Source organism: Scyliorhinus torazame, chromosome X, assembly GCF_047496885.1.
Source record: "Scyliorhinus torazame isolate Kashiwa2021f chromosome X, sScyTor2.1, whole genome shotgun sequence".
NCBI lineage: Eukaryota > Metazoa > Chordata > Chondrichthyes > Carcharhiniformes > Scyliorhinidae > Scyliorhinus > Scyliorhinus torazame.
Window position 1 is genome coordinate 19007706 of NC_092738.1, and position 17615 is coordinate 19025320.

Consider the following 17615-nt stretch of genomic DNA (forward strand, 5'->3'; position numbering starts at 1 on the left):
GAGCCCTCCCGCATCCGATATCATAAGGACAGGGCACCCCCTGTCAGGATGGCACTGCCAGGGTGCCCAGGTGGCAGTGCCAAGGTTCCCAGCTGGCATCAGGGTGCCAGGGTACCACCCTGCATTGAGCACAACCATCCAGGGGCCTCCGATCGCCTAGGAGACCCCCCCCCCATCAAGTGCTGTTACACCTGGTCCACGTTTGTGGCAATCAGTGCTAAATGGCGCCCTGGCGAGGTCTCCGCGGTGCGGGCAGTCGATCCCGGGCCTTGGGAGACCCTGGCGCAGACATATTTAAGTGAAGCTAACTGCACACTTAAATATGCAAATCTGGATCCTGCACAACGAGATACCGCGAGGGGTGCCGAGCGTCGTAAATCTCGTGAGAGGCCTCTCGCAAGATTTTACGGCCTTGTCGTGTCACCGAGTCAGGCGCGATGAGGCTATATAATCGTACCGTAGAACCTGTGGACAAAGTTTAAAATTAAGGGACCTCCTATTTAAGACGGAGATGAGCAGGATTTTTTTTTCTCTCAGGGAGTCAGGACTCTTTGGAATTCTCTTCCCCAGAGAGCAGTGAAGGCGAGGTCAATGAATAATAATAATCATCTTTATTGTCACAAGAAGGCTTACATTTACACTGCAATGAGGTTACTGCGAAACGCCCCTAGTCGCCACATTTCGGCGCCTGTTCGGGTCACAGAGGGAGAATTCAGAATGTCCAATTCACCTAACAGCACGTCTTTCGGGACTTGTGGGAGGAAACCGGAGCACCCGGAGGAAACCCACGCAGACACGGGGAGAACGTGCAGACTCCGCACAGGCAGTGATCCAAGCCGGGATTCAAACCTGGGACCCTGGAGCTGTGAAGCAACAGTGCTACCGTATCGCAGAGGCAGAGGGAGAGAGATTCTTGACTAAGAAAGGGGTGAAAGGTTATTGGGGGTGTGGAATTTAGACGACAGTAATATCATAGAATCATAGAATTTACAGTGCAGAAGGAGGCCATTCGGCCCATCGAGTCTGCACCGGCTCTTGGAAAGAGCACCCTATCCAAGCCCACACCTCCACCCCATCCCCATAACCCATCAACCCCACCCAACACTAAGGGCAATTTTGGACACTAAGGGCAATTTAGCATGGCCAATCCACCTAACCTGCACATCTTTGGACTGTGGGAGGAAACCGGAGCACCCGGAGGAAACCCACGCACACACGGGGAGGATGTGCAGACTCCGCACAAACAGTGACCCAAGCCGGGAATCGAACCTGGGACCCTGGAGCTGTGAAGCAACAGTGCTAACCACTGTGCTACCGTGCTGCCCTGCTGTCTTTTGGATGAGATGCTAAACTGAGGCCGCTTCAATGTAAAGGATTCTTGTGCTACTATCTTGAAAGAAGAGCTGGGGCAGTTATCCCTTTATTTATCCCTTTTGTGTCTGCAAAACAGATTATCTGATCATTGTCCCATTGCTGTTTGTGGGAGCTGGCGGAGTGCAAATTGATTGCCGTATTAAAAAAGTGACCACACTGCAAAGGTGGCTGTAAAGTGCTTTGGGGAGGGGGTGTGAGGGGCTATACTTTCATTTACCCATGTTCCCATTTACCATTGTGCAGCTGTTTTTACAACCTGCCTCCAGGTGAGGGCACCCTTTCTATTGAAATGTGCTTTTCGGAGTAAAGTCACCACAGTCCCAGATGACCATAGGATGCTTTCCCCTTTGAGGGGGAGAGCTGACTGGTGGTGGTTTAACCTGAGGGTCACCACACCTCAGGCGAGGGTCAAGGTTGAGAAGGTGGGGCCGGACAGGGAATTGAACCCTTGCCGTTGGCCTCACTCTGCATCACAAACCAGCTGTCCAGCCAACTGAGCTAAACTGGCCCCCTCTTTATAGGCGAACCCCCGCCGCTTGTCGATGGGATTTCCCAATTGACGCCACCCCTTGCCGCCTCAGAAACCGCCGCCCAGGGGTTCGCTGCCGGCGGGAACAGAGAATCGCGCCAGCGAACGGCCGGAAAATCCCGCCGTCAGCGAACGGCCGTAGAATTCCAGCCCCACATCAAGGTGCTGAAGATTTCAGATGTTGATTGCACAGTTTTCTAACAATCATCATGGTTGCAAGTGCAGACTTAATTATTCATTTGTTGATTCAATGCTCTTGCTGCACCGTCTTAGAATGTATACTGCAAACTCTAGGTCATGTAGCAAAATGTTTGGCTCCTGATAAATAACTTGCCTTATTTTCTTGCCTCCATGTCTGGAGCTCATTTGTTGGCAGGATGTGGTATAACTGGCGAAGCCCAGCATTAGTTGCCTGTCCCTAATTGCCCTTGAACTGAGTGGCTTGCTCAGTCAGTCAATTGTGTAACTGTGGGTCTGGAGTCACATGTCGGCCAGACGGGGTAAGGACGGCAGATTTCCTCCCAGAAAGGACACTAGTGAACCAGATAGTTTTTTTTTTACGACAATCAATGATAGTTTCATGATCGCTTCTTGGCCTTTTGGCTAAGATCAAGTGTCTGTAGATTGAGCCTTTGGGTTCACATCTGGTATGTCTCTCTTGTGGGGACCATGAATTGGATTCAATTTGAATTAGTTTTTTGGAGCAGGCGAGGAGCTGGATTAGGGGTTTGCCCCTGACCCACACTCTGAGCCCTGGCTTGGTAACTCAGAAAAGGAAAAATTTAAAAAAATTAAAAATTAAAAATACATTAAAAAAAAATGATAGTTTCATGGAATGACAGAATCCCTACATTGCAGAAGGAGGCCATTTGGCCCATCGAGTCTGCACCAACCCTCCAAAAGAGCACCCTGCCTAGGCCCAGTCCCTGCCCTATCCCCGTAACCCCACCGTGACCCTACCCAAACTACACATCTTTGGACACTGAGAGACAATTTAGCATGGCCAATCCACCTAACCTGCACATCTTTGGACACTGAGAGACAATTTAGCATGGCCAATCCACCTAACCTGCACATCTTTGGACACGAAGGGACAATTTATCATGGCCAATCCACCTAACCTGCACATCTTTGGACACTAAGGGACAATTTATCATGGCCAATCCACCTAACCTGCACATCTTTGGACACTAAGGGGTAATTTAGCATGGCCAATCCACCTAACCTGCACATCTTTGGACACTAAGAGACAATTTATCATGGCCAATCCACCTAACCTGCACATCTTTGGACACGAAGGGACAATTTATCATGGCCAATCCACCTAACCTGCACATCTTTGGACACTAAGGGGCAATTTAACATGGCCAATCCACCTAACCTGCACATCTTTGGACACGAAGGGACAATTTAGCATGGCCAATCCACCTAACCTGCACATCTTTGGACACTAAGGGCCAATCCACCTAACCTGTGCATCTTTGGGCTGTGGGAGGAAACCGGAGCACTCGGAGGAAACCCACGCAGACACGGGGAGAATGTGCAAACTCCACACAGTCACCCACAGCCGGAATTGAACCCGGGTCCCTGGCGCTGTGAGGCAGCAGTGCTAACCACTGTGCCACCGTGGCACCCATTACTGAGTCGATCTTTCAATTCCCAATTTTATAATTAATTGAATTTAAATTCCACCAGCTACCGTGGTGGGATTTGAACCTATGTTCCCAGAGAATTAGCCTGAGGCCTCTGGATTACTGGTCCAGTGACATGACCATTATATGACCGCCTCTCACCTTGCCGATCCGGATATGAATCCACGTAATAAAGCCCGACAGATTATCAAACAGTCTGGAACTGCAGCTCTAATAAATTTGATAAAATTTCCCTCAATACAAATTCCACACAGTCACCCAAGGCCGGAATCGAACCCAGGTCCTTGGTGCTGTGAGGCAGCAGTGCTGACCGCTGTGCCACCCTGCCACCCAAATGTTGACCATTTTTGCCAATAAAATATTACTCGGCACCCCCTGTGATATCATTCACACACGTGCCTTGTTTACATGTATTCACCTGCCCGTTGCCTTGGTGAGAGGCACTCTCACATTTATTTATTCAGCGAATGCAAAGTCCCTGATCCAAGCAGTTTCTCCTGGTGCTGCTGTGTTGCGTGTGGATAGGCCTCCGCTGAGTCTGTCGACTGGACATTCTTCTATGATGTGGTGCACAGCTTGCTCCCTCCCATGGGCACATAGGGGGATGACACTAATAGTCCACCTGTGATGGTTGGCCAAGCAGGGGCCGTGGCCAGTCCTGAACCTGTTGTGTGTGGGCCACTCTTTCCTTGGAAAGTTGAAATCATGCAGCTGTGCCCCCCCCCCCCCCCCCACCGCCCCGCAGTTGCCAGACTTGCCTGGGGAGGCTGACGATCCGACCAGCAGACTAAATTCCAAAGGAAGCTTCATGACACGAGTCCACACAAGGAATCCGGTCAAAGTACCAAAGCCAAAGGAACTCTCGCCTTGATTATGGATTTAAACCCCACCTTCGCGCCTTAAGCTAGGCTGTGCCAGTGGCCGCGGATCCTTCACAGAGGTTGAGGATAAGATGTGGAGTGGGGGCCTGGCAAATCATGACCACATGTCATGTCCAAGATTGGTGGGGTTCTGGGGTTTAATATTTGAAACATTATCGAAAATTCTGGGGGTGAATTTTTCGCCGGGCCTTCTAGTGGTGATCTTTGGGGTGTCAGAGCTGTTGGAGGGGAAGGGGGGGCTTCTGCCACATTGATCGCCTGGTGGCGGATTCCTTAAACTGGAGACGATTGAGTCCGCTCTTCGGGGAGGATTTCTGGATGAGATGGAAGATGTTCTTGTTCCTGTTTGAGGACCAGTTCATTGCCAGCGGGTATGGGGGTTGTTAAGGGGAGAAAATGTCAAATTATAGGGATTGTGTTGTGTTTTCGAATGACTATGTGTTCATGTTTATGTATGCCCTGGTTTGAATAAAAATATTTTTAAAAAAAGAATCTAGGCTGGTGCATTTCCACAGTAGGACAAGGTGAGGAACAGACTCTCATCTCTCTCTCTGCCAGTATCCTCCTGTGGCCTCAAGACAAGTCCAAGACCCAGGGAGGGCTGTAGAAACAAGCCAAGTATGTTTTTTTTGTGCTCCTAAGGGGGAAAAGGGGCTTGGCAGCACCGATAACCTTGATGGCCTCTGAGATTCATTTGCTAGAATTTTTCGGCTGTTCGTTGCCGGTGGGCTTCCCTGCTCCCGTCAGCTGCGCGCGCCCTTGCCTGCAGGTTTCCTGGTGGCGAGGGTTAGTTTCAATTAGGGGCTGGCTTAGCACACTGGGCTAAATCGCTGGCTTTGAAAGCAGACCAAGGCAGGCCAGCAGCACGGTTCAATTCCCGTACCAGCCTCCCCGAACAGGTGCCGGAAAGTGGCGACTAGGGGCTTTTCACAGTAACTTCATTTGAAGCCTACTTGTGACAATAAGCAGTTTTCATTTCATTTTCAATGGGGATTCCCATTCACAATGGCGGGAAATGTTCGGAATACAAAGGGTTGATGTCATATCATAATTAACCACTAGATGGAGCTAGATGCAGAACTATACAATGCACTGCCTCACAGACTTCTGGGAGAGGGCTGGAGGAAAGTTAGAGAGAGCAGTGCTGGAGAGGACAGCACAGTTACAGAATGTAGAGACCAGTCTTAGTTGAGTGTAGATTGTAGATTACTAGAATATTGTTTACTATGGGAGGAGGTGGTCGAACTTTAATAAGTAGTGTAAATAAATGTTAGTTTTGTTAATTAACTTCGCTTCTGTGGCCTTTGTGAATACTACAACATCCATTCTGAGAACAAGGATTACAAAGTTGGCAGCACGGTAGCACAAATGGCTAAATAGCACTGTGGCTTCACAGCTCCAGGGTCCCAGGTTCGATTCCCCGCTGGGTCACTGTCTGTGGGGAGTCTGCACGCTCTCCCCGTGTCTGCGTGGGTTCCTCCGGGTGCTCCGGTTTCCTCCCACAGTCCAAAGATGTGCAGGTTAGGTGGATTGGCCACGCTAAATTGCCCTTAGTGACCAAAAAGGTTAGGAGGGGTTATTGGGTTTCTGGGATAGGGTGCAAGTGAGGGGTTAAATGGGTCAGTGCAGACTCGATGGGCCGAATGGCCTCCTTCTGCATTGTATATTCTATGTTCTAAAGAGCACTGCATGAGAGCGTGGAGCAGATTTTCTAAAAGGGCATTGGATAAGCACGTGAAGAGAATAAAATGAGAGGGCTAATGGCAGCAGAGTGTGGATTGACTCGACGGGCTGAATGGCCTCCCATTGTGCTCTAAATCTCTGTCTCTTTGATCAGCCCCTTTCTTTTGCGTCCTTTCCAACCCTGGGAGTTTGGCGCCCAAGCGTCTCAAAATGCGATTCGATCTGAGGACGAAAGAGACTCTCAGAGGCCGGAATGACCTTTACCTCACACTGGCCATTTTTGTCCGTTCGCTCTCGATCGTAAAGCCGCTCGCGCGGGCTGGCAATTCATTTTGGTCGGCATTTCGGAGTGATGGGCAACACTTGACCACGTCACACTTGCGGTACTGAGGGAGCAAAAAAGGGGAGGGAGCAGCCCGCAGCACATGGAATGCCCCCACTGTCAAGCATTCAGCATTTAGCCCAACAAAGCTTTCAACGATCTGAAGCAGTGCGGTTCGATTGCATCGCATCTTCGCTGACAGTTCACAGCTCTCCCGGGGTGAGAGGTGTTCTGGATGGTTCTTCCCTCCATGTCTCGAAGCCACATTTTAATCCAATCTCCCAGGGGCCCAGAGGTAGCTTCATGCCCTCCTGTTGAGAGTAGTAGGGCTATTTTCGTTGCGTCAGAGGCAGTGCTTCAATCATTAGCTGTAATAAATATTTGGAACAGCTGTTCAAAGATTTTCCAGTTATAACTTAAATTACCGGTTGTTTCCAGCTGCTGTGGAGTTCCAACAAGTTCCATCGAATCAGTTAGTCGTCGAGGATCCATTTGCTGCGAAGTCTTCCACAGTTGAATATCCGGTTTAAGCTTTTCCTCTCTTGCTGGTGTCTAGCTAGCTTTCTGAAATCACTCCTGGTACCATATGTTATTCTCCAAGTCTGAATAAAGATGTAGACTTCCAGTTAACACAAATACTTTATCCAGTGGGTTCATTCTGTTTCCAGAGCTTAACTAGATATAATACAGTCACGAGGTATGACCAGTGAAGCTAAGGTAAACTGCCTATGCTGAGCTGTCTCTGTCTGCTGCTGCTCACTAGCCCTGTGCTTCTGAAAAAGGTGGATCCTACCTTGGGCTGGACCCTTTATACCCGTCTCTGATGCTGCCCTCTAGTGATGATGTGGCTGTTACATCTGTCTGCAGTCCCTGGTGTATGTGCAGATGTATGTACAGATGTGCAGATCACTACAAATGGTGCTGTATTTCTGGCCATTTCTAAACTCTCCTCTGGGGCTAAAGCTGAAAATGGAAAATGTATCCCACAATGCAAATCATTTAGAGAGCGTGTTTTGGTTTCTGACATTTCATGCCAAGTAAGCCTCAGAATGGCTGTGGGCATTCACTTTCTGCCCGTTCATTGATGTTAAGCCTGCAGATTTGTATTTCTGTAGTTCTTGATTTCTTTTCCCCCTATTTTAATTTTTTTTCCCGATGTTTTACATTTGACCAAACAACAAGGCAAACGCACAGGAATGATCCAGCAGTGCAAGATTTATCTTTACTTTAGTAAAGGCTCCAAGTACATGAATGCAGAGCGGGACAAGAGATCAGCAGTACAACTGGATTGACACAATCGTTAGACATAACTTTGTACCTCTAAAGGCCCCACCAGAGAACAAGGGAGAAACAGGTTAAGGCCATGAAAGCATGGTAAAATGGTGGTCACCTTCCCATGCGGCGATTGCTCGTAATTACCGCGAGAGTTCAGAATTACATTTTTTGCGGCATGTTCAGACTTGCACCAATATACATTTCCCTTGACTCCAGCAATGACACACCACAACCTCCTCCACCGCTCCCCCCCCCCCCCCCCCCCCTCGTATACCACACACATCTGTACCCCTGCAGGATTCAATCACGGATTCATTGTCTCCACCCAGAAAAAAATAACAAAGACAATTTGCAAGGACCCCAGTACGAGAATGATGTTACATATATACCACGCAACGCAATATGACCCCAGTCTCAGGCCCAGAACAGAACCAACATCATCATATGTAATGGGGCAGCACAGTGGGTAGCACGGTTGCTTCACAGCTCCAGGGTCCCGGGTTCGATTCCCAGCTTGGGTCACTGTCTGTGCGGAGTCTGCACGTTCTCCCCGTGTCTGCGTGGGTTTCCTCCGGATGCTCCGGTTTCCTCCCACAGTCCAAAGATGAGCAGGTTAGGTGGATTGGCCATGCTAAATTGCCCTTAGTGTCCAAAACTGTTTAGACTGGGTTACGGGGATGGTGTGGGGCTGAAGTGGACTGATCTTTCCAAGGGCCGGTGCAGACTCGATGGGCCGAATGGCCTCCTTCTGCACTGTAAATTCTATGTTCTATACAGAGAGGACCAGCAGCTGTATATTTGGATAAATGAAAGGTGCTATATCAATGTAAGTCCTTTATAATTTAACAAACAAAAAAAAAACAATACTGCACCACAATCCATTCACCAGGCGGACATGACCCAATTATCATGCTAGGTAATATCAGTGCGTATTTTAGGTCATTTTTAGAGGGGGTCATGTGACAAGCACTCAATATAAACACAGAAAAATATTAAAACTGGAATGGCTTTCACATGAATAATTAAAGAGAATTTTAAATAGGCTTTAAAATAAAGTCATTGGCTCTTGGATAAGTTGACTGTCTCTTCCATCCCTGTTCATTCTAATCTAGGTTTTACATCCTTCTATTATTTCTTATGGATCATTTCAATCAGCTGAAATTACCCTGTGGAAGAAATGGCTTGAAGTTTTGGAGAGGACCATATATTGCACGCGAGCATTGAGATGTTGGGCTGATTTATTTCAACAGCCACAAAGAGGTGACCAGTGCTAGATTTGCAGGGGGGGGGGGCCTTCCACGATCCCATTTCCGGGCTATTTTCAATTGGTGGGGGAGAGGCAGTTTTCTTTTAGCCTATCTTCGCACCCACACTGTTTTTTTACTCTTTGGGGAAGAGTTTTGGGGGTAAGTAGTGGAAGGAGTCCTGAGCTGATTAACAGCTCATTAAACCGCGTCATGAAGGCTCCAACAAGTCTTGGCATTGACTCCAACCCAGAGAATCCGGTCCAGTAATTGGGGGGGGCGCTACAACTGTGCCACAAGGTTGGGGGAGTGGGACAGTGATGACTACCCAACTGAAGCTGAAACACAACCAAGGGATCCTACCCCCCCACCAACCCTCCATTCGCCATAGCAACCGGACCACAGCTGCCACTCCTCCATGACAACCTGACGACTGTGGTCTATTTCCCAATGAGACGCCCTCTCTATGATCTAAAGCAGCAGATCCTGCCTCGGACAACCTCCTATTTTGGCCCCCAACCTCAAATGCCCGCTCGTCATCCATAATTGAACAGCGCGCGCACCCCCTGGCTACTGATTGGCCTGCCCACTAAAGATTGCGTCTGGTGTCAAGTGCCAATGCCACAAAAGGTCGCGACCTGAAAATTCACTTACATCGGGATCCAAAATCTCGCCCATCGCGTCTACCAGTTAAACTAGAGCTTCCTTCTCATAAATCTAACTGGAATGAAGACATTATCACTGCTATCTCAGGGTCAGGTCACCTGCCTCTCCTGCCATTGATCCATCAACTTTACATTCAGGGTATTTTCTTTGCAAACATGGGGTATACGACCATGGGTATGTCTGAGAGAGTGTTGGTGTTTCACGTTTGCGCGTTTCCCTGCTGTGGCCTGCTTCAGTTGGAGTCAATGCTGGACCACTCCAGGACTGCACTGAACTGGAGCAGTCCATCTTGAACCACTGCAGTCCATGTGGCGTAGGTACACCCACAGTGCTGACCGATTTCAGCTTGTTGCAGTGCAGGATACGTTACTAATATTAAGTGGGCACAGATGACATTCCAGATCTGAAAACAATCCCAAAATGGACCATTTTCTGCGGCCATTTCAGAGGACTCAAATTTTAACCAAATGGGCGAACCCATGCAGCTGGGCAAGCTGGGGGGGGGGGGGGGGTTGGGGGTGGGGGTGCTTGAGGACTCCGCAAGAAGTACGTTGGGTGAAATGGGGGGTCCAGAAGCCATGGCGGGGTGGCTGGGGGGAGTTGAAAGATTGGATTGGATTGGATTGGATTTGTTTATTGTCACGTGTACCGAGGTACAGTGAAAAGTATTTTTCTGCGAGCAGCTCAACAGATGATTAAGTACATGGGAAGAAAAGGGAATAAAAGAAAATACATAATAGGGCAACACAACATATACAATGTAACTACATAAGCACCGGCATCGGATGAAGCATACAGGGTGTAGTGTTAATGAGGTCAGTCCATAAGAGGGTCATTTAGCAGTCTGGTGACTGTGGGAAAGCTGTTTTTGAGTCTGTTCGTGCGTGTTCTCAGACTTCTGTATCTCCTGCCCGATGGAAGAAGTTGGAAGAGTGAGTAAGCCGGGTGGGAGGGGTCTTTGATTATGCCGCCCGCTTTCCCCAGGCAGCGGGAGGTGTAGATGGAGTCAATGGATGGGAGGCAGGTTTGTGTGATGGACTGGGCGGTGTTCACGACTCTCTGAAGTTTCTTGCGGTCCTGGGCCGAGCAGTTGCCATACCAGGCTGTGATGCAGCCCGATAGGATGCTTTCTATGGTACATCTGTAAAAGTTGGTAAGAGTTAATGTGGACATGCCGAATTTCCTTAGTTTCCTGAGGAAGTATAGGCGCTGTTGTGCTTTCTTGGTGGTAGCGTCGACGTGGGTAGAGCAGGACAGATTTTTGGAGATGTGCACCCCTAGGAATTTGAAACTGCTAACCATCTCCACCTCGGCCCCGTTGATGCTGACAGGGGTGTGTACAGTACTTTGCTTCCTGAAGTCAATGACCAGCTCTTTAGTTTTGCTGGCATTGAGGGAGAGATTGTTGTCGCTACACCACCCCACTAGGTTCTCTCTCTCCCGCCTGTATTCTGACTCGTCGGGGCTGCCTTTAAAAACGTCGCCCCGACCCACAAGTGATCTTCCTGTACAGGCGAGTTGAGCTCGTCAGCGCAGGGAATCACTAAAGTGCAACCTCATCAGGGCATTCCTCGCCGAGGCCGAAAAAATGGCAAAGTGCCCTTGAATAGCAGTGTCGTTCTTGGTGCTGTAAACTCCGAGAAACACTCTGCTAACCGCGCCCGGAACCAGACAGAAATATTTGTGTTGAATTGCACCCTTTATGTTGGTGCATTAAATCTGTTATTTTAGTGGGAGTGTTAACCATTTTATTTCAAAGAAGGTTAACACCTGCAATAAGATCGAAGACTGTGGAATTTAATGAGTGTTCAGTGTCTGAATACTCAGTGTAACCCTAATGATCACAGAAGGCAACACACCATCAATCATCCTTTAGGTCAGGCAGTGCCTTTGTAACAGATACAGGGCATGCACTTTCTCTGCGACTGACTGACAGAAAGCATTTCTCTCCGATGTGTCTCCCTGCCACATTGATTGGCACAATGAAAGTTTCCCCGCCGGCGTTCCTGTCTGTCATGATGAGCCCCAGGGACTAACAATCCGTTGTTTCCAACTTGATCTTTAACAACTGCATCCTTCTCCAAGAAAGCTTGGATCTAGTATTGCAAGAACACAATGGCAAATTATCAGAAAGTTTCGCAAACAATCCAAGCTTCGTTCTTTTGGTTCAGGGTGACACCCGAGTGGTGTTCGCCTAAGTGAGGCAGTTCCAGTCTCCCATTGCAACTGCAGCAAGAGATTAGCCAATACTCTATTCAGAGCCTTCAGCCAATTACTCCAGGGGTCCTGCTGTCCTCTTTCCAATGTGTCGGTGGGGGGTTGGGACAATCTCTGTGAAAATTCAGGACTTGTATATTTTAAGTGAGGAACTGGAGCTTTGTCTTTTATGGTCTGGGTGGAGGAATGCGGAGGCTGTAGATTTATTCCTATCTTGTCTAAACAATCTCAGGGTTCAAACCTGGGATAAAGAATAAAGAAAAGTACAGCACAGGAACAGGCCCTTCGGCCCTACAAGCCTATGCCGACCATGCTGCCTGTCTAAACTAAAATCTTCTACACGTCCGGGGTCCATATCCCTCTATTCCCTCTATTAGCGCAGCATGGTAGCATTGTGGATAGCACAATTGCATCACAGCTCCAAGGTCCCAGGTTCGATTCCGGCTTGGGTCACTGTCTGTGCGGAGTCTGCACGTCCTCCCCGTGTGTGCGTGGGTTTCCTCCGGGTGCTCCGGTTTCCTCCCACAGTCCAAAGATGTGCAGGTTAGGTGGATTGGCCATGGTAAATTGCTCTTAGTGTCCAAAATTGCCCTTAGTGTTGGGTGGGGTTACTGGGTTATGGGGATAGGGTGGAGGTGTTGACCTTGGGTAGGGTGCTCTTTCCAAGAGCCGGTGCAGACTCGATGGTCCGAATGGCCTCCTTCTGCACTGTAAATTCTATGAAATCCTATTCCCACCCTATTCATGTATTTGTCAAGATGCCCCTTAAACGTCACTATCGTCCCTGCTTCCACCACCTCCTCAGGTCGCCCTGATAGAGGTCCGAGAGTGATGAAAGGTCATCAACGTCAACTCTTATCTCCACAGAAGCTGCCTAATCTGCTGAGTATTCCCAACACACACTGTTTTTTTATATCTGAGCTACGGGGCTTTATTTAATGTTGGTAATGGGGGTCTCGTCTGTCGTGTTATTCACCCTGGGGTAACACGGACTGCAACAGGATGCAGATGAACTGTAAAGCATACACCAAACTTAGGCGTTGGTCCAATACGATTTATTGAACTTCTATAACAAATGCACACAGCTGGCTGTGGGTTGACACTCTACTACTCTAAGTGTACTAACTCTAACTAACTAGACCAGGCTAGCTCTGATCCACGTGTAGAAGGTGTTGAATGATTTGTACACCCTGACTGTCACTACAGTTGTCACCAGTGGAAAGAGGCGGAGTGCTGATGCCTTGTGTGTTTTATAGTTGGAAGCCCCCCTCTGGTGTTCTGTCTGGTGATTGGTTGTGTTCTGTCCTGTATGTTGATTGGCTCACCTGGGTGTCTGTCACTGCCTGTTTTTACCTCATGATGTGCATGGGCGCATATTATGACATCGTCCACCCCTTGGAGAACCAGTGGGAAACCCGCATTGCTTCTGCGCAGGAGGCCCAACTAAATTAAGTGCCCGTCCTGCACTTAACTGGCTTGCGATGGGCCTTCCTGGGGATTTATGATCCGCCCGAAATACCACCTGCCAGCAGCTGCCAGCCAGTGAGAGGCCAGCAGCTCTCCATTGCTGGCAAAATCACCAGGGCAGAGCCTGCTGCTGGTATTGCTCCAGGAACCTCACCAGGGATCATCATTGGATGCCTGGGTGCAGTTAATAATAATCTTTATTGTCACAAGTAGGCTTACATTAACACTGTAATGAAGTTACTGTGAAAAGCCCCTAGTCGCCACATTCCGGCGCCTGTTCGGGTCACAGAGGGAGAATTCAGAATGTCCAATTCACCCAACAGCACGTCTTTCGGGACTTGTGGGAGGAAACCGGAGCACCCGGAGGAACCCCACGCAGACACGGGGAGAACGTGCAGATTCCGCACCTGGAACCCTGGCGCTGCGAAGCAACAGTGCAAACCACTGTGCTACCGTGCTGCCCAGTTAAGTGAAGGCAGGATGGAGGTCACAGGGAGGGGGTCGAATTGGGTGCGGGGGGGGGGGAAGGGAAATGCTGGATCCCATGATTGCGCACTGGGCCCTCTACAAGGCCGCAGGTGAACCCAACAGGGTTAGCTGGGCAGCCTTTGGAAGGTACAGGAGAACCACAACTAAACTCTGGTGGGCTCACGGTTAAATGGTGTTTGATGCGTGATAATGAGCCTAATTAACGTGCCACCGCGAGCAGGTAAGCTGCTCACATTGGCCCCTTCCCTCCTCTGACTTAATCGCGCAGGAGGGACCGATTCCCACCACTGGCAGATTGATGCGCAGTCCCTTGTGCGCATAATTGGCCGTGACTGCCATCTTTCTTGCTGCAATGGCAGGATTACATTCCGCCATGGTTTCTTTTGGCTCAGCGATACATTTATCCAGCGAGCCAGTGATCTGCACAAGCTGACGTCTTGTTGTTCAATAGAATGAAAGAAGCGGAACCAATCAGCAGACTGAGCAATAATGAACACACATCACATTTACAATGGCATACTATGATATATATTTATTATTATACAAGGGCATCTTTGATGGCAGGTATAATATACTTGAAAATTTTGTTTTCTCACAAGAAGCCATGATCCCTGATTTGAAAGCTCCAACATCATTGACTGCTCTGCATTTGAAATTGACACATACCCTTCCCAACATTCCACATTTTTACTCCTGCAAGTTCATCCTGGCTAAAGTTGATGGATTCGCCAACACCGCCTTTGATGAAATGCTTTGCTCCAATGAGTCACTGTTGAAACAGTCATTATCTGGGGTTTTATCAAAGCAACGAAATGAAGATCTGAAGACCAGTGACGGTGAGAATCCTTGGGTGTGGTCTTCAACCTCGCATTCTAAGTCTACCACAAAATCCTGTTCATTTTTTAATTTTATTTTGATAACTAGTGCTTGTAGAAAATCAAAATGGAAACCAAACTTCCTCTTCCAGACTTGTTAAAACATCACAGTCAAGAAGAGCCAATGGGGCTTCATCCGTAGAAACCACTCATTGCTGCTTCTAGATAACAATCAGGTTTACAATGATAAAATAGCGGATCACCTGTCATACACGACCATCCCATCCTCTTGTGCTTTATCTGAATAAAACTTGTACATAGTACATATATTTCCCATGTTAAAGGCTAAATGTTTTCTTTTGTTCCTCATACAATTAAAGGCAGGTCTGAAGTCAGTGACAAGGAAGGGCACAATAGCTTTGTAATATTACGAGCATCTAATGGTTACTATACATAACAACACATTAAGCTAAATGAATAAGATGCGAGTCAATGTACTGTATCTGATGTTACTTGGCAAAACTTATACATAACAAGAATTACACAGGTTTGACACTGTTGGTTTAGCTTCATCTCACCCCCTTGGCATCACTATTTTGTCTTTTATCTGAAAAGAAAACACTAAGAGGGCTGTCAGGCCCTTCCTGGGGATTGTTACCCAAATGTTGCATGGCTATGTAATATCGCAGGCAGTGATGGGATAAAAACTTAGGGACATTTGACCACGTTAATGGTGCGCTAGAAATGCAAGTCGTTAAATTTTGGTCAACCGACCTCCGTCTGGCCCGACGGATTTTCCATCCCACCCGTGCCGATTCCCGCCTCGGGCGGGACTGGAAAGTCCAGGCTGTTGTTTGAGGCGGCAGTTCCAGAATTCTTATGGTTCACGGGTCACGTTAAAGGAGTCGTAAACAAACGTGCCTTCAAATTGTGTTTTTGCCCCCCCCACCCCCCCAACCGCCCCCACCCCACCGCCCTCCCCCCCCCCCCATCGCCCACCCGCTGCCCCCCCCCACCCCACCTGCACAGGGAACATTAGCAGCAGAATCTGTGGGGGCTGGGGTGGGGAGGGGAGGGGTTGGGGCGGGGGGGCGGGTGGGGTGGGGTGATATCATCCCAATCCTTCCTGGTTAAAACGGGGACTTATTAAAGAGCTACGTGGTAATTAAAATCCCAAAACACCAGAAGCACCGACACTAACAATGATTGAGGTGTTCATTCCAATGGTTACTTTGTCAACTGTGGCTACTTAATTAGAAATTAGTCAACTCCTTCAACACTGGAAATGTCTTGGAGTATTCTTCATTAATCAACCCCCGCCAAAATAAATCCCACTTTGCTTTGAGGGAGAATGGCGGGCAATTGCCTATTCTGAGAGTGGGGGAAGGGAAGGGTTCTTTTTGATGAAAAATATCAGTCGCAGTGGAAGGTTTTTATTTCCATCCAATAGCGGTGTACATACATGGTCAATTCAAAGAAACAAGTAAGGCTCATTCTACAGTATCTCGTAACTCCCAATCTCAGCCAAGAATCAATGTGACACCCGCCCGCCTCCCACCCCACCCCCCAGCCCACAATATCTCCTCCCCCAATTCTCCAAAAGTGAGAATGACGGTTCAATGGCGATGAACACGAGTTAATATTGAATGCCAAATCGCATCCACTTTATTCTGTGAACTCAGTTCGAGCAGCATTGAGGTCAGCTGAGCTCAATTCACAAAGTCTGTTTGAAGCCAAAAGGGCGAGAAGGGTAATTCACCCAGAGTCTGAGCTGTGATGTATAGTTGGATGGAATTCTCCGGCTGTTGGGATTCACTGTTCTCGCAGGCAGAACACCCCCGCCCGTGGGTTTCCCGGCGGTGTGGGGTGGCTTCAATGGGAAATCCCATTAGCCAGCGGCGGGAAGAGAGAATCCCGCCGCCAGCGAACGGCCAGGAAACACACGGCTGGGGGGCCTGAAGAATCCTGCCCAACTTGTATCAAAATTGCACCAATTCTCCATTAAAGTTACAATGCACCAGGTGAGATTCTGTCTAAGACTGACTGTGGGGTTTATCGTGATGGTGGTTCATTTCTGTTAGGGGTCCCTTTTTCCATAGCCACGGTCAGCATTCTGAAGGGGATTCAGCAGCCGATTAAATCACTTTAAACTCCTCTAGCTTTGGGCCGCCAGTTTTAAATACCAGTGAATGGAATATTTAGAGCTGTATTTACACGATTCGACGCAAGGCTAGTTTCGAGTGATTACCGTTGCAACTTGAATGAGGTTGTCCGTCGTTTGTCGATTCAATCGTCAATCTGCTTCTCCTCCAAATTGCCGTTGGGTACATGGGCCGAAATCTTTTCCAGCTCTTCTCGCTGTCCACCTCATTGACGGCAGCGGGACTGGACAATCCCACCGCCAGCCAATGGTGGGCCACCTGTACCGCTGCAAAGCATGCCACCGGGTTTGGGTGGGGGGGAGGGGCGGCGGGTTGAGGCAGGGCGTAAAATCCCACCCATAAGTTTCCTGACAGTAAATTCAAATGACAAATGCTATGGAAATCTTTCAAACATCGGACCATCCACCTGATGCAACACATCATTGTTTAAGTTCAGGAGCAAAGAGTCTCTTGTGTAGTGACACAAATCAACAAAATGAATGATAATTTGCACCAAAGGCAACAATGTTTTGTTCTGCTCATACCAGTGGTCACTGTACACTAAAGTCTGAACATTTGTGTAGTGTTCGGCCTTGAACTGAACTCCAATGCAAGAATGCACAAATCGCTCTCGAGCTCTACAATTCATTTTTTTCTTGTCCGTGCCCACAATCCAAACCAGTGCTGGGCCACCAAGTGGTGGGTGAAAGCCTGCAGTTCGCCCACATTCAGTTCTGCTTTGTACAGTTCCCAAATAGAGAGCAGGCACTTCCCCACACAAAGAGAACTATCTTGGCCCAATATTAAATCACTGCAAGGCAGGAGGAATAACTGTGCCTTCAAATAATATCACCTTATTT

At 48.5% G+C, this 17615-nt stretch overlaps 1 non-coding gene across 1 annotated transcript; it reads left to right on the plus strand.

The window, feature by feature from the left end:
• Positions 1 to 2486: 2486 nt before the first annotated feature.
• Positions 2487 to 2681, plus strand: LOC140405543 (U2 spliceosomal RNA). Its single transcript, XR_011938635.1, has one exon. It is a non-coding gene; the product is annotated as a U2 spliceosomal RNA (small nuclear RNA).
• The last annotated feature ends 14934 nt before the right edge of the window (positions 2682 to 17615 follow it).